The sequence below is a fragment of the Podarcis pityusensis genome (genome assembly GCF_964106645.2).
Source record: "Podarcis pityusensis genome assembly, chromosome: 5".
NCBI lineage: Eukaryota > Metazoa > Chordata > Lepidosauria > Squamata > Lacertidae > Podarcis > Podarcis pityusensis.
Genome location: NC_138032.1, coordinates 86510105 through 86527569, shown reverse-complemented (window position 1 = coordinate 86527569; position 17465 = coordinate 86510105). Strand labels below are relative to the sequence as shown.

General features: G+C 41.1%; 1 protein-coding gene across 1 annotated transcript in view; it reads right to left on the bottom strand.

The window, feature by feature from the left end:
- The window catches only part of NDST2 (N-deacetylase and N-sulfotransferase 2), a 72162-nt gene that overhangs the window by 39300 nt on the left and 15397 nt on the right, over window positions 1–17465 (bottom strand). The window contains 1 exon segment of the mRNA XM_081006503.1: window positions 13662–13853. The gene's annotated coding sequence lies outside the window, so the exon portion shown is untranslated.

Sequence of the window (17465 nt, the reverse complement as noted above, 5' to 3'; positions counted from 1 at the left end):
TCTGTGGACATAATTTATCTTTATTATGCATTCGACAAAGTCCCCCATAACATTTTGGTTAGCAAACAGGTTAAAAATGTGATAAGGATTTCCTTGGAAACAATTCCTTTTAGAAGATAGCTCTCCCACTACCACTAACTCATCAGGTCAACTGGCCAGTAGAAAGAAAAGGATGAAAATTGGTTCAAGGGGGCTCTGGTTTGAATTCCAGAGCTGCTTTTCTTACTCTCCACAATGGCAACGGGAGCAGAAGCATTGACCTGAGTGCTATCAGCTTTGCAAGCTTCTCAATAATAAGTTCAGTGGCCGAGAGGTCAGTTTTGCAAACAAACTACTTCCTATCACTAACAAGATGACAGCTGCAACACAGCACTGTTGCATCACCCTTCCCCTCTATCTCTGACCTTATAAAAGATTTTCTTGAAAAAACAAACAAAACAAAACCAGGCCACTTTCAATTTTATCCAATGCTTGACTGGGTTTGAAGAACGAACGCTTGTATTAGCGATTGGCAAATTGTAGATTCTTGCCAATGTGGAGTGTGGCAACCTTTACAAAATCCTAATTTTTTCATACTTCTTTTATGATTCTATTGGTTTATTTAAATCATGGGGGAGCCACTGAACACGTGGTAGCAGCTAAAACAATTAACAATCCAGGTGAAGTAGACTCTCAGAAGTCATGGAACAGGTAAATCCCCAAAGCAGATTACAATCTCAGCCTTTCCCATTTTCTTTTAAAGCTCTTTAACAATTTTCAGCAAAATTGAGCTGAAAATGTAAGCATATGCATTCTCCCCACAATGAACTGTAGGAACATGAGCTGATTTTTACATTGCAGTTGTAAGCTACCATGAGTATTTTTAAATAAAAAGATGAAGTATTTTTAAAAAGAAAAGTGGGCACAGAACTATTTCAATAAAAGTCTTACCAGAAAATCAAAAGCAACGATAATAAAAAATTTCCAGAGAGCAGATAAGAAGAAACAAAGGATTTATCCACACTTACCTTTCTGACAATTTTTCCAGGCGCTTTAAAGCTCCATGTCCAAATGCCCCCCCCCCCATTTTTGCTCAAGCTTTCCCCACAAAAACCCACTCTTTAGAGATCAATTGGAGCAAATGGCAATCCACTTAAAACTTGAATTGACATTGCTCCGATTGAACACTAAATAGCAGGTTTTCACAGGGAAAGCTCTGGGGCAAAATTAAAAATAATGTATGCTCTGACACAGAGTTTTTAACCGCAGGCCTGTGTCCAGAAAGTGCGTGGCAAAAGCTACGTGCAGACAAGCCCTAAAAGACTCTTGATGGCCCCTGATTTTAGTAAAAAATATCTCTGAAATCCACAAAATGGATCTGAAGTGTTCAAAACCAAGAAGGGCTTTTCTTTTGCCAAACAGGCAGATCATCACATTTAAATGTAAAGTACCTCAAATACCTCACCTTGCAAGTTGGAAACCCGAGCATTTTCTCTATCTTTTGCTCCCATAATGTGGTTTACAATATCTGCTTCTGTCAGCTAAAACAAACTATTTAGGTCCCAAAGGGAAGTGAAGGAAGCACTTGCTAGCTCTACAAGACCAGTGCTTCAAGTGAAATGCCCCTCCTTTCATTCTTTCATTGAGCACATAGTTGCTAAATTGCCCAGCAGTCATTAAATGCCATTCCTGTTTTTTTTCTTTACTCCAAAGTTGTCAATAGTCTATGAAAAACCAGTTCCTTAAATCGTATACTGTACAGAGGTATGTGCTTACTCCTCTGCCATCTATTTGAGATGGAGACTGCATCTGTATACAACAACCTACAGCCCCAGTAAAATACAGCAAAGTCTACATAGATTTAAAGGACATGAAGGGAAGGACCCCGTCCTTTGCCCAGAACAACTCTGGAAAGTATTCACATTACTCACTGAAATTCCAGAAACAGTAGGAACTGTGGTGCTCTCCAAAGAGAGGCTGGGCATAGCAGAATTCCACACTTAGCATCACGACACCTATCTAACTCACATTTCTCTTCTGACTAAGGATTTGCAGATCCATTCCAGTCCTTATCAAATCCGTTTACACACACCAAACATTTGACCACGGCAAGGCTTTGAACTCCATTCGCTGAGCACCCAAAAAGAATCTGGCAGCAAATCAAAAGCATTTCTTGTTTAGAAGAAACTAAACAAGCGTTCCGCTGATTCACACACAGAACAGATGAAGCAAATCCTACCTTATCCCTTGCAGAAGAGCCGTATTGTAGTAGTGCTGCACGGTTTGGGGGAAGGCAGCAACCCTGACTTTCCCTTTTGTTTCCATGGCAAGAGAATTAAAAAAAGAACGCTATAACACACTGCCAAGCAGAATGACAACTCAAAAAGCCACATCAATAAGGTAAGGAGGAAGGGAGGGGAGGAGAAGAAAAGGAGGGGCCTAATGGGGGCCACACAGACAGACAACAGCACCTGACACTACACTGTGGTATGCACTGATAAGTTGCCTGGAGAGTTTGGCTTTTTCAAGCTGTCACATGCTCACAGTTGCTTAAAGACATGAAAATGACAAAGTAAGAAGGTTCGCTGGTGGATTTATTCACCAGAGGAAAAGAAGTCCCTTTGGCATGGCTGTATCTCCAGGCAATATCCAGTTCAGTTGAGAGGGGCTCTGAAATCAAGTAAATACCTCTGCTAAGAGATAAATTGTTTTCAGAGCCTAATAGTAGTAGTAGTAGTAGTAGTAGTAGTAGTAGTAGTAATAATAATAATAATAATAATATAGCCCCAAAGAACCATGAAGATAGGCATTTCCTATTTCCACTCCAGATATGTTTTGCTTTTAACAGCTAATTATACTTCTGAAGAAATTATGCAAAAGTCGTTCTCCATTACTTAACAAAAAACTACATAAACAGAACAAAATGGAGAGCCGGGAGAGGAGTGGCATATTAAAATGGAAAATGACAGTTTCAGTGTTGAAACATTAACTGTTCTGATAGAAACACTGCTTGTAAAAAAACAAACAAGAAGACTCAAAAGAACAGCAACCGTATGAATTTACAAAAATGAAATGCTTTTGTGGTTAACCACTAGCAACTATATAAAAATCAGAATACATAATGAGACAGAGCAAAATGGGAATATTCAGTATAGGTCTGATTTATGAGCACCATCAATAAGAGAACACACGTTTTACTAAAGCTCCATACAAGAAGCAGGGCTGTATCTAGGACAGTGGTTCCCAATGGGTGGTCCACAGACCCCAAGGGGTCCTCATAACCCACTCAGGGTATTCGTGGCACATACCGGTCAACTGTCCAGGGAATTCCATTGGGGGGGACGTGCTCTCATGTGAGAGCACGGTGTTCAAAAGCTTGAGAGATCATGGCCAGATACAAATCTCATGCGAGATTGCCACACCCCAAAACACATGCGTGGGTCACATGACTTGCACAGGAGCACAGCCCGGAAGACACGCATCCTGGTTTTTGCACTGGGACATATTGGAGAGTATGTGGCACCATTCATATAACAAAAATTACTATAGAGATATCAACATTTTTGAAAGTAGGGGGGGTCCATGGCTTGGCTTTTGAAAAACAGGGGGGTCCACAGTACTTAGCTAATTGGGAACCACTGATTTAGGAAATTCTCTCTCTCTTTGACACACACACACCACTTCTTTTCCTTCCTTATATTTTTGCTCCCTCCAGTTCAATCCAGACAAGCAGGAAAAAACACTGGTGAGTAATTCTTCTGCCCTGGGAGGAAGCCTTCAGCTTACAGTGTAGGGATACTGTCATATCTAGTGTTGTTTTTGATGTCCCAAGAGGCTTCTGCTATCATGAAGTTCCTCTCACCAGCTGTGTTGGATTTGTCAGTTACAGCCCTTCTGAGACAAGGAATAGCTTGGCCACAATCATCCATTCCCTGGTTACACCCAGTTTGGATTCGTATAATGCACTGGAAGCTTCCCAAAGGTATATGATTGGCCACTGCTGGAAGCAGAGTCCTGGGACAGATGGATCTTGGTGTCATAGCTCTGGAGTCCAGCAGTGATCAATACATAGGCTAAGGAGCCAGACTGGGTTCCTGGCTCTAATGCTAGTGTTAAGGGGATCACTGAAGTAGCAGCTGACAGGTAGCAGCCACAGAACTAGATGTCACAGCACCAGGGCCCAGGATACTGCAGCAAGGTTCTTCATGGGCACTTTCCCCTGATGAACTGTGCACCTTCCATACTAACTTGCCAGTCCAACAGGGCAAGGAGTTAACCAGGCAGAGGAAGTGCCTATCTTCAGACCAGAGTGTTGACCCTAGTCCTCCGAAAGGGGGCAGAAAATAGAAGCGATAAGACTGGAAGTAAAAGCTGAAAAGCAGAGCTAGATGCTCACCAAGAGCTCTAGCTCCTTCGTGCTACAACAACCGACTTGCCTTGCTCCATGGGCTCCTCTTGCAGAACCAGAACAGAACACTTGGCCTGATCTAGGGAACTATGCCATTGTGGTTCAATACCTACAAACTGGCTGTTGCCTTTCACCTTCTATGTCTAACAAGAACCAGTAGCATGCTCCAGATCTCCTAAACATGTGTTTAACTAAAGTTCCTGTCTTATGGATAAGGAATCGTACTGGCTGAGGTTACAAATCCTAGAAACAATTCAGCCAAGGATACTCACTTCTCATTCCCTTTCAAATGTGATTTAAGAACACTTAACTTTGATGGCATTGTGCTCATTCTAATGACATTGTGAGGGCACCAAGTCAGCACTTCTATAACAACAGTAAGGGTAAAAAGACAGCACAAAACTTCTCTAGATAGATAAAGCTTTAGCTAGCACCTAATGAAATCCATTTAACCCCCCCAAATGCCAATGCCAAGCTACAGGTGGCATCTTCTGTCACATTCTGTCTGTCAATCAATAATGAACCAAGAAGTTTCACTGTGACCATCTCATTACTCCATAATAATTCTGATTTTCAAATGTCTTCTGCAAGAACCAGGTAATCTGACTTAGCAACTTTGCTATACCTATAAGTGATTATCCTTCTAGTTTTGTTTGGGAAAACATAAGTACATTCTTTGTGCATCTGCTAATATGGGCAATATTTGGCTTCCCTTAAGAAACACAATTCTGAGCGTGCCCTCACCTCGCCTGTGACTCGTCTTTTGAAAAAGAAAGGATTTTCAGTGATATCCCACTTTGTCACTGTTGAAATTGCTCGTCTCACTACAAATGTGCAGATCTGAGATGGCACAATAATTAATACAGGTTCAAAATTACTGGACTAGTATTTTTATTGTGGTGGCATTTCAGATGGTGGTTTTCTAACAAGGATTACTTGACTGGAGGGGATGGAGGTTCTTTTAAAGGAGTTAAAACATCTTTTCCCAAGAGGGCTAACATTTGCACTAATAATTCCCTGCTCTCCCTGCACCTGACACTTGTCATCTCTTACACAGCAAAGAGGAGACTGTAAGGAAGCAGAGGCAAACATCACTCTCACTCTGTACTTGACAGATGGTATCCGCGAGGGAGAGCTTTGATAAATCATTCATTTCCATGATTACAATAAGGGCTAGAGTATGGATTATTTGATATTTTTAACATCTGTGGAGAAGGCAGCAAAACTTCACCCTTCTGTTTAAGGAGAAACACAGGCTTGCTAACCCCTATGCCCTCACACCACTTAATCACACACTAAGGAGATCTACTAAGAGCCATGCTACTAGTTGACTGCGACATCATAAAATCATTCTGTTCTCTTCCGAGGACTGGGAAACCAGGAATATGGCTGCTCAAGGATTGTGTATTTTAAAAGCTATGTGTTAATCTGATGAGTTCCTTATCAGTGTTACTGGGCAGATTAGGTATGCAACCTCTGTATAAAAGAGCTCTGATTATGGTGTGGGTAGTGGGTGGCTATCAGGAAGGAGTGGACTGCCATGGAACAGTGGAGTTATCTGAACACTTTGAGAAGAGCTCATTTGAGAAGAAGACTTGGAGAATTGCCAGACTTCAGGACTCAAAAAACTTTACGCCAGTGGTTCTCAATCAGCTCAGTACTGCAATCTCCCCGTTTTTTCAAAAGCCAAGCCACAGACCCCCTACTTTTGAAAATTATGGTATCTCTATGGTAGTTTTTGCTATATGAGTGGTGCCACGGACCCCCAGGTGGTTTATGTGGACCCCATGGGCTACGCTGACCACGAGTTGGCAACCACTGCTCTAAGCTGTTGCAGGACTTTGTGCAAATTGACTCAGAACTTGTGTGCGGATTTTGTTCAGCAAGGGCTCTGAAGTACAGAAACCCCTCTGGGACCAGAGGGAGAAAAGTCTTCGTGCGACCTATATAAAGTGTGTGTTTTGTGTATGCCAAGCAAAACAACTCTGCTTAAAGCAACAGTTTCGTGTTGGCGAGCTTGACCACTTTACTGAAGCTTCTGTGGTGCATACAAGGAGAGCAATATTTATAGGTTGAAGATAAACACCCCCCCCAACAATAAGATACATGGAAGTGCTGAATGGGAAGGTGGAAAGCCACACAAGTCTGATCCAGAAGTTCAGTAAGGATGGGTCACCAAGCGTGCAGCCATCCTGAAGTAGCTGACTAGCCAGGAAAACTATTCAGCACAGCAATGCACAACTTTTAATCTAACCCCAAAATGCAATAAAAGTATAAATTAATGATAAGATCCTTATTTAAACAGAATCCGCTTCTTAGCAGCAGAGATACCCACAGATCATGTAAGTGAGGAACTATAATACAACAATGTTCATAGATGTGCTTGGTGGAGTTTTTATATGTTAAGACGTTCTGTTTAGATGTACTACTGGCAATTCAACAAACATTTCCACAGTTTAAAATATCCAGGGCAAAACATGGCTTTTCTAAGCTGCACTATGTATTTAAATGAAAACATAACACCGAAGACTACAAATCCCGATATAAAAATTATTTCTTATACATTCCAATAAAAGAGATAGTCAATGATTTGCAATCGGTAAGTAAAAATCTAAAACCCAGGCAGAACATTTACCACCATGAATCAATCAGCATATGCCATACTTAGATGAGAATTGTGGTCCAACAACATCTGGAAGCAGCCACATAGGCTACCACTGATCTAAATCTAGAGGGCTCCATAGTACAGTGGTACCTCGGGTTAACTACTTAATTCGTTCCGGAGGTCTGTTCTTAACCTGAAACTGTTCTTAACCTGAAGCACCACTTTAGCTAATGGGGCCTCCTGCTGCTGCCGTGCCGCCTGAACAAGATTTCTGTTCTCATCCTGAAGCAAAGTTCTTAACCTGAAGCACTATTTCTGGGTTAGCGGAGTCTGTAACCTGAAGCGTATGTAACCCGAGGTACCACTGTATGCCTTGGTAGAATTACATCAAAGAAAGCAACAAAAATGTCAGACTTTGAATGGCACTGCAACAGTTCTCATGAAGTGTGGGAAATGAACGTTTAATGCTTTTATTCCGAAGATGAAATGTGTCAACACTGATTTTCTTCTGTGATGTGAAAAAGAATGCATAGTTACTGGCATTTGCTTGTCAGTTTCTCTCAACTCGGTTACAGCAGAACAATTTTCAACAATGAGTGAGTGACAAACCAAAAGGGAAGTTTGGCACTAAACTGGCTTGTTCCAAGGACCTCCAAGGCGTCCCCACTCGCCACTGAAAAACAGCTGAGATTTGCCATAGGTAAGGCACAGGATCAGCAGCCTGGGTTGATTAAACTTGCGTAGAACTAACCCATAGCTTTGAGATAACCCAGACATTCTTAGAAACAGCAGCAGTGTAAACAGGAACCACTGAATTCTCACCAACAGAAAGCTAAAATGAGCATACACGCTAAATTCAATACTAATGGCAGATACCTGCCCAGGACCTCCACTGTACAGGCCTGTTTTGACTCTACTGTCATTATCACGAGAGAGACAACCAATTTCAGGTGTTCTTCAGATTCTATAAATCTAGCTGCCAAACTGGAGATGAGAAACAGACAAGGTTCTTTCCATTATCTGAAACTCATCTGTTCAAAAGCTCTGCCATCAGTCAGCATTTGTTTACTGTGTGGAGCACCTGATAAGAAACAGATCTGTGGGATTTGTACCTCCTCATACTTTTGAGCATCAATCAGACCTGAATTTCCACTTTGCAATGATTTGACAGAAACCTGAGTGCAACAGGTGCTTTGTGGTATCTGATTGCACATGTATTACTCTCTGTGTGGCCCAAAGTCTTTAACCCAATTCCATTATGGTACAAAACGGCCTTTAGAAAAGTACAGGATTCCTAAATATTTAATCCTGATAACAGGCTACAACTGACACCTGACAGAAAAGTATATATAGATGCAAAAGACAACTAGTCCTAGACCTTTTACACTTCTTGCCTACATGATTTAAGCATATAGTTATAAAAAAAAATTGATACCCTACATTTTGCACCCACCAAAGCAGCTTACAATCAGATAATATAAACATATTAGAAACAACAAACTTTTTTTAAAGGTCTAAACCTTTAAAAAAGATTCCTTCCCCCAACCCTAAGGATTAATAATAATAATCATAATAATAATCAGTCCTCAGAGAAACATTGCATCTGCATTCATGCTAAGCATCAGGATGTGTTGTGTTTGAGGTTGGCAATATGATGACAGTGGTGGCAATATCACATAGGGAAGTGGAATGGCTCTAAAGTTTTTCCTTTCTCTAATCTCGTACAAAGTTCTGTGCTGTTTCTAAGCTCTTGAGAATTATTAGACTGGGTGTGTTATAACGTATTAAGTAGCATATTAGTGATAGCATACCATAAGCTGCCTTTGACATTATGTGGACATGCCAAAGTAGCGTTGCTGCATCCACCTTAAATGAACCACTGAGTGTTTTATCTCCTAGTATTTGTATCCTCCTTCGGACACACATGTATGCAATCACAATCTGTCAAGCAGACACTCTGTTAAGCCTGTGGTGAGGGTGACAGAAAACCAGCTGTGTTCACTGCTACTTTCTGCAGAGGGAATAATCACATACATAGCAGAGGGGCAATAGGTGTACAACCCAGAAGATTTAAACTATGGCAAAATCTTTTTCAATTATTTTGTAACTAGACATTGATATTAAGCCATGACCTTGATTAAACAAAGTTAATTGAGTAATGTTACATGTATTTTCATGAGGAAGATATTTGTAAGTGTTCAAAGAGCCGACTCTTGTAGGATCCTACCCATAGGTTTAGGGGGAAAGAACACTTGGGTGGCTGGTAGTCATTTGCAGTAGGGACAACAGGAGCTACAACACTTTGGGTGCAGCAAATTATGACAGAAAGGGACCTCGGTTTTGTTATATTTTGATACTTAGCACACCGCAGTGAATTGGCATGTTAAAATAAGCATTCTCTAATTTGAATACAGCCATCACTTATGGCTCAGCTCTTGCATCCCTGTTTGTCAGACTAGATAGGGCTTTGAGAAACAAGGGAAGTGTTGCCTTGTCCAACACTAATTAGAGAAAATCTTCTGTGAGAGAGCAGTGCTTTCCTCTATTTCCTCCAAGGGCTGATTGTGTATGGGCCAAACTAGACATACATTTAAATAAAAAGCAGACAGATATATATATATTGTTTTTTCCTTGGCTAACCACTTTGAAGGTTGTTTTTTTTAAAAAAACAACAACAACCAATCAAGTGGTACATAAATTCTATGAAATAAATAAGTAAATAAATAAATTTGCTTATTTTCCTCCTGTAGTCCTCATGGAGTCTAGTCAAAATGTAATCAGGTAACATTCACAGATTTCCCCCCCGTAACTGCAAGGGCTAGAAGCTAACACCAGAATCCTGGGAAGTTTAAACTGCTTGCCCAACTCCACACACATCCAAGCCAGGAAGAAACAGAATGCTTATAGCACGCGTGGGAAAGCTTGGCTCGTGAGTAGGTGCAAGTCAAGCCAGTCACAAAGAGCCTAGAGGATTATGTAGAATTGGCTGGTTATTTTTATCTTCTTTTCACCACTCCTTTAAAAACAGATGAATCAAGCAGAAATAACTTTCTTCAACATTTCCAAGTCACGTTTTTTCTCCATCATAATCAGTATTTGATCTGCACTGTGAAACTAATTAATGCTCTTCATGAAGCCTTTTAACTTTAGACTTAAGCAGGAAGTCAAGCATGTTCTCTCCCTTCAAGGTGCACATTCCATTGTCTTCTGAAGTGGTATAAGAGCGCTGTCAATCACACTCAAGTAACATGTACTAGTGACAGTTTGTCTTAAATATCTTAGTAACGGAGCAAACAGGTTCACAAATACCACAAAACATCATTCTTAAAAATAAAAAAAATCAGAACTGAGGCATTCCAATCTATAGCCTTAGTTTAGCAAGCACACTTGTGACTGGAAACGGACAAGCTATGATCCTTTGTTCAGTGCGATGGTTGAACTAGGTATGGTGATCTTTTTTAACTCCAAGAAAACCACAATTAGTTTTGGTTTACTTATAGTCGTGTGGCTTATGAGAAACGAACCACAACCCCTGGTTTGGACATAACACCAAGGAACAGATTATGGTTTGTTTCTCCTGTGTACTAGTGGGGAGGAGCTAAGTGGAGTTCTCCAGGGAAGGAGATTCACAACTGAGGGGCCACCACTGAAAATCCTTGCCCGTAATATTCACTAATAGGCTCATCCTTAGTGGTGGGACAAAGAAAAGGGCTTTCAAGGGTGACTGTAGGGTTTGGGCAAGTTCTAAGGGTGCAGATGGTCCTTACATATTAGATACTACATACATAAATCAGGAAACCTGCCACTTTGCAAGAGCCTGATTCAAAACGCAGTCGTGCATATTTGGCATTTGATACAAGACTGCTCTATTTATAAGCCCTCCCAATAGCTTGTTTGTATTATCCTAATCTGAGAAGCCACTGTGATCATTACTAATAAATCTCGGCTAAAACATTCTGCAAATCAATCGATCACTAACTGGACATCTTATATATTTTAAAATAATATCCATCATCTGCTAACTTCATTGACCCCGGCCCACCATAATTTAATTAGATTATAATGAATTATACATTTATTAATGTGGCCATAACCATCACCTTCTATAACATTTTCCTCCCACCCACAAATGTAGGGCAACATATATGGTGTGTACCCCCACCATCCTCACAACTCCTTTGAGACTAGGCTGAGAGGGTGCCTTGTTCAAGGTCATTCAATGAGCCCAATGGCTGAGCAGCAATCTGAACCTTGCCCAACCTGGTCATAGTTCACACTGAAGCCACCACAACACACTGGCTCTCCAAAGCGCACAGAAGTCAGTGTCAAGATCTAGAAACGTTTCGGTGCATGACAAATGCTTTCTCCAACTTTCTAAGCAAACACTAGCACCAGAGCTGGCTTTAAAGTCACAAAAGCCCTGCTGTATATTCAGTTTGGCAAACACACACAGGAAGCACAACATACTGACTATGACCTCCAGGTCTTATATTGCCTCCCAACTACAGCGGATAACGGCTCCCAAACAAAGATCTTGTTCAACACTCACTTGCAGCGTAATTTTATACATGTTAACTCAGAGGCAAGTCAATGGTGCTCACTCACTAGCATGAGCGATTAGGATCACAGCCTGAATTTGTTTTCTTGGAAAAAGAGAAGTTATTTCAGCCAAGTTAGCATTAACGACAACATTGCAAAAAGGGTCGACCAGTTGTTAGGAAGTGAATAATGCATTGCATTTCTATAGGTTTATTTCCAGGCCTAGAACTGAAAGGGCATCATTAAAGCTCACTTACTTTAGAACAATCCCCATTGAAGTAACTAAGAAATATTTTTGAGTAGACCAGGACTGTCTACTCTACAGGACCGCATAGCAAAAAGTTATTGAATCAACCAACCACTTACAAGCAAGAGATAGCAATATGGACAAGCCAGAAAGTGCCTCCTGATACCAGTTTAAAACAGCAATAGAAAAGCAGCTTGAAGGATTTTTGAACAAGGAAGCATCAGGGCAGAGATGTGGTGTGTGTTTTGCTTCTTATACTGTTACAGTTTCTTCTCTCTGAGCCCCCCCCCCCCCCAGCTTAAAAATGTGTATTTTGATCCTGTGGTGCGTGTGTTTGGAAGGGAGGGTATGATCTGGACTTTCACTGGGATGCGTGTGCAATGTGCAGTCAATAAATCACAGATAAGGAATGGGTTTAACACCTCTCTAACACTCACAATAAGCTGTTTGCTTATCTTGTTAAAGTCAGGGCTCCATTAAAATAAGTGTAGTTATTCACGCTGCAAGCCAATTAAACGCACATTAAAACTGAGTATTTCATAGGGCTGCAACCCAATTAAACAAACTTTAAAACTGATTATTTACCAGATTTTAGTTGGTTAATTTACTGATTATATAATATTTTCTTATTACATCTGTCTCTTTACTGGGGTTCCTCTTAATATTTAGCAAGACAAATGTTTGCTGCATATATTTCTGCTAGATAGATAGTGATTTTTAACAAGTTTCGCACCTACCCACCTCCAAACCCCAGGTGGACAGTGGAACTCAATATATGATCTTTCACACGTAATTGCAGGCATACATTCAGCTCTTCCCAAAGACCATCTTGGAATAAATTTTCCTTTTTTATGCCCATCCAGGCAACAAAGCAGGAACCAATTAAAAAAACACAAAAAGGTTGTGCCAGCAGCAGTGAAGTGTGCCTTCTTGGCTGGGTTCCCTCTCCCACCAGAAATAGGGATATTAGCACAAGGCCCCAGCATCATTGCAGAGGGCTCTGGGTAATCCATTTCCCAATGGGAAAGGTGCCCAACAGCACCTTTTATCCTCATTTTATAAAACAGCACCAGGGAGGCAAAAAATGAGTGTAGCAAAGTCATGCTGTGCTGCTTCCTCCAATAATGCCCCCTACTAAGAAATGGGAGGAACTCTCAGATGAGAATTCAGAGCACGATTCTCAAGTGTCTATGGAAGCGTGAAAAAGACTTTCCATTTTCTGGAGAACAAGGGACATGCAAAGGAAAGAAGAGTCACAAGGGTTTAAAATGAAAGATTGGGTGATATTGGGGCAATGCCCAATTAAACAGATCCAAAATTTTAATGAAGCAACGTCATTTAATCAATTAAGGTCGAAGCCCTAGTAGGTGACCCCTAGATCCCCAAAGAGAACTGAGGATGAGGCTGGCTTGGGGTTCCTGAGTCCATACATGGTCTACTGCTGTTTTCGCTGGAAGGAAAAAGGTTGATTGGTTCCCAATGTACAACCTATTGTTTAGATGTGGTATATAATTACGGCTCAAGATGAAAAAGTTCAACACAAAACAATTAAATTGTTTCTCAAGCTAGAAAAGGTTTCCTGCACCTTAATCTAAATAAAAGCAAAACCAAGGCAAGTTCATTCTGACTGAATGGCTCCCTTTCCCCAAGTTCCCATATTTTAACAATTTCAAGTAACCATCCAAGGAGCCTGGCAACTGCTAGAGATTTTTAACAGCCCTGCTCCAAGCAAATCCAGAAACCTTATGCCCACACAAAGACTGCTGTTGAGGTCCCTTGAGCAAGCAGAAGCCCATGTAATAGAGTTTGCTGGGTGGCCCATACACTCTGTCTTCCAGGACTAGGTCTTTTCAGATCAATAGATATTAGTGAAAGTTGCTTACCTGCAAATGCTGTTCAATAGCACATCTCACACACAGTAGCTCTGGATGTAAGAAACAAGTTGGTGGTGCTTGTTGGTATTGTCTGATGGAGATCTTGCATAGGAAAGACATGCAGGCCAGTGCAGCCACTACAAAGGTACCAGACTGGAGGTCTTAAGAATGCCTTCTTCTAATCCGTTAGTATTGGGAAACCTAAGTGTCCAAGAACAAGAGGAGACTGTGGTTATTCATCCCTGTTATTCTATGACATATCATTTCAAAATACAGCTTTGAGCTGAAAGCATGCTGTAACCTGATAAGATTTCAGAGGGGCATAGCATACGCTTCACTTTCTCAAAGAGATTGCATGTAATGGAACCAACTGCAATGCCTCATCCACTAGGAATTACTCCTGCCTAAAGCAGCCATTTCGCAGGGCCCCCTAATGTGATGGGCACTAATTTGGACTATTTCAGAGACATAAAAATCAAGATGTAATACATCTATAATTAGTTAGAAATAATTAATAATAGAGGTAAAGGTAAAGGTACCCCTGACCGTAAGGTCCAGTCGCAGACGACTCTGGTGTTGCAGCGCACATCTCGCTCTATAGGCCGAGGGAGCCAGTGTTTGTCCGCAGACAGCTTCCGGGTCATGTGGCCAGCATGACTAAACCGCTTCTAGCGAACCAGAGCAGCACAGGGAAATGCCGTTTACCTTCCCGACGGAGCGGTACCTATTTATCTACTTGCACTTTGACGTGCTTTCAAACTGCTAGGTTGGCAGGAGCAGGGACCGAGCAACGGGAGCTCAGCCCATCTCGGGGATTCGAACCGCCGACCTTCTGATTGGCAAGCCTTAGGCTCTGTGGTTTAGACCACAGCGCCGCCTGCATCCCTAATAATAGAGGTAAGATACAACTAAAAATACAACTCTTGGGTATAATCTGCTAATAACTATTGCTTTGGCATTTTTGAAGAATGAAGCTCAGGAATTGTATATGCCTTCATTCTATATCTGAAATTGGTTAAAATTTATGCAATAAAATACAAAACAGACACAAAATCACAATGTGGCCATCTAACAGTACAATTTTAGGTGACAACATACTCAAAGCCTAGGGAAGAGTCACAGTCCCTTACATTCCACAGCACAAGAACAGCACATTCAAAAAACCAAATATTTCCCCTCCCATTCCCTTTTACTGTCTATCTCAATGTTTTATTTTCCTCTTTCTATCCTGTTGTATTTCTGTATGTGAAAACCTTCAGAAAAGTTTACAAATAAACTTGCATCTCAAGTTAACCCTTTTCAGGGCTACACTGAAAGTAAGAGGCTGAAATTACTCTGCATGAAATATTACTTCCAACAGTTCAACATGTCTGAACCAGTTATTAAACCTCTTTTTAAAGTTAATGTCCAAACCACAACAAAACTGGAGAGTTAAAAAAAATGCTGATGAATCAGAACTGAACCCAAATTTTTAATGGTTCAATTCCCTGGAGAAAATGTGCAGATGTATGTATGGTCCGAAATCCTTCCATTTCCTCTATTACATCATAAATATTTAAATGGTATAGGAAAAACAATCAACAGAACTTTAGCAGCCAGCTAGGTTGTCCTCTGCCTTCTGAAATATTGCACTGCTGTTGAGTAAATAAGGCTACACAATACAGCGCCTTAAGTGGTTCCATTAATATGATAAATTGAAAATGGCTTCCCAATAAAACAATCAAAATCTTTTTGCTGCATTCCCATTCCTAAGCTACATTTTTATTTATCTACCCCATTTTTACCTTGCCTCTCTACCTTAACACTGTTGAAGGCAGATTAAAATTTACTAACCCCCCTTCAAAAAGATATAGTGAAATCACAGTAACTGACGTACAGCAGAGCAAAGCAATATAACTACAAGTCTAACAGAAGGGCAAATCGAAACTTGCCTAAACAAAGAGGTCTTTACTTGATAGTAAAATGCAATAGTAAGAGAAAAAGCAAAATGAATCTTTCATGACGGGGAGATCCATAATCCATAGAGATGTCCCCCCCCCCACACCCATTTAACTGTACTTCAGCTACTCAAGGGACATAGGGAGGCTTGTCAAACTGACTGTAAGGAACAGGCAGAATTATAACTGGAACAAATTGCCCTTAAACTATCTTACCCCTAAACTGTATAAGGCTTTAAAAGGTAATAATGAACATCTTAAATTGCAACCAGAAATGAGCAAAGCTGAGCAAGGCATATCCTGCTGTGCCCCACAGGGTTCCACCTTGCACCCCAAGCTATTTTTCAGAAGCTGCTGGGAGAGGTCATCAGGAGATTTGGAGTGAGGTGGCACCAATATTATCTAATCTAATCTATCTATTATCTTCAGGTAGGTAGCCGTGTTGGTCTTACACAGTCAAAATAAATTAAAAAATAAATGCTGAAGAAGTAGTGTGCATGCACACAAAGGCTTGTACCCAGAACAAACTTGGTTGGTCTCTAATGTGCTACTGGGATTTTTTGTAATCTAATCTATCTATCTATTGTTTAAGGTAAAGGGACCCCTGACCATTAGGTCCAGTCTTGACCGACTCTGGGGTTGCGGCACTCATCTCGCTTTATTGGCCGAGGGAGCTGGCGTACAGCTCCGGGGTCATGTGGCCAGCATGACTAAGCCGCTTCTGGTGAACCAGAGCAGCACACGGAAACGCCGTTTACCTTCCCACCAGAGCAGTACCTATTTATCTACTTGCACTTTGATGTGCTTTTGAACTGCTAGGTGGGCAGGAGCAGGGACCGAGCAACGGGAGCTCACACCATCGTGGGGATTCGAACCGCCAACCTTCTGACTGGCAAGTCCTAGGCTCTGTGGTTTAACCCACAGCACCACCCGCATCCCAGTAATCTATTGTTTACTAGCAAAAAGAAAAAAAAGCTTCTAAGTGGTTTACAATTATAAAACCAACTAAAAGGAATATAGCAATACAGGCGGCAACTATTTTGTGCTCGTCCAGTTGATGTGCAACTGCTGACCCATGTGTTGTTTTTGGGGGTGGGGGCAGAATGCGTTGACGTGTGAAATGACCTGGAACACGCCCCCCCCCGCACAAACAAGAACCTGCCTGCACACAATTAAAATATACAATAAAACAGCTCCATCAAAACACTGAAATTAAAATGCAACAATTAAAATCTACAAAAGCAAATCCATTAAACCAGCATAACAATTAGAATAGGTAAAACACCAATTGAAACTGGAGGATCAAGTCAGGAGATCAGGGAAATGCTTGTCTAAACACATGTGTCTTCAAGAGCCAGCAAAATGCCAATACTGACAGAGCTCCTTATATTCCAGCAGGGAGAGCGTTCCACAACACTGCTGCCACCACAGTGTTGCCATGTGCAAAGTGAACCATGTTCCATTTGTTGTTCTTAATGTGCTTACTGGACAGTGGAGGGGAAGACATTTTTTTCAGGTAACCTAGTTCAGCGTTTTTAGGGTTTTATATGTAAATATCAGGATCTTTAAAGTGGACACAATTTTAACCGTGGTTGTTGTTATTTTGGTAACTTATTCTAACCTACCCTGGGATCTCAGGGGGAAGGGGAGGTAAAAAACTACTAAGCAAACAAATAAATAAATACTTGAAACTGGCTCTGGTCACCAGTATTGCAGCCACAAGGCTTTTAAGACTGAGGGGCTTTCTTTGGCATAATTTTCATGCAAGGAAAATTCCCAATTCTTAATGCTGTCCTTTCAAGCCAAGGAATTTCAGACCAAGGAAAGCTCCCATTGCAAATAATTGGTGCAGGGCCTCCCAGTCCTGACTGAGACA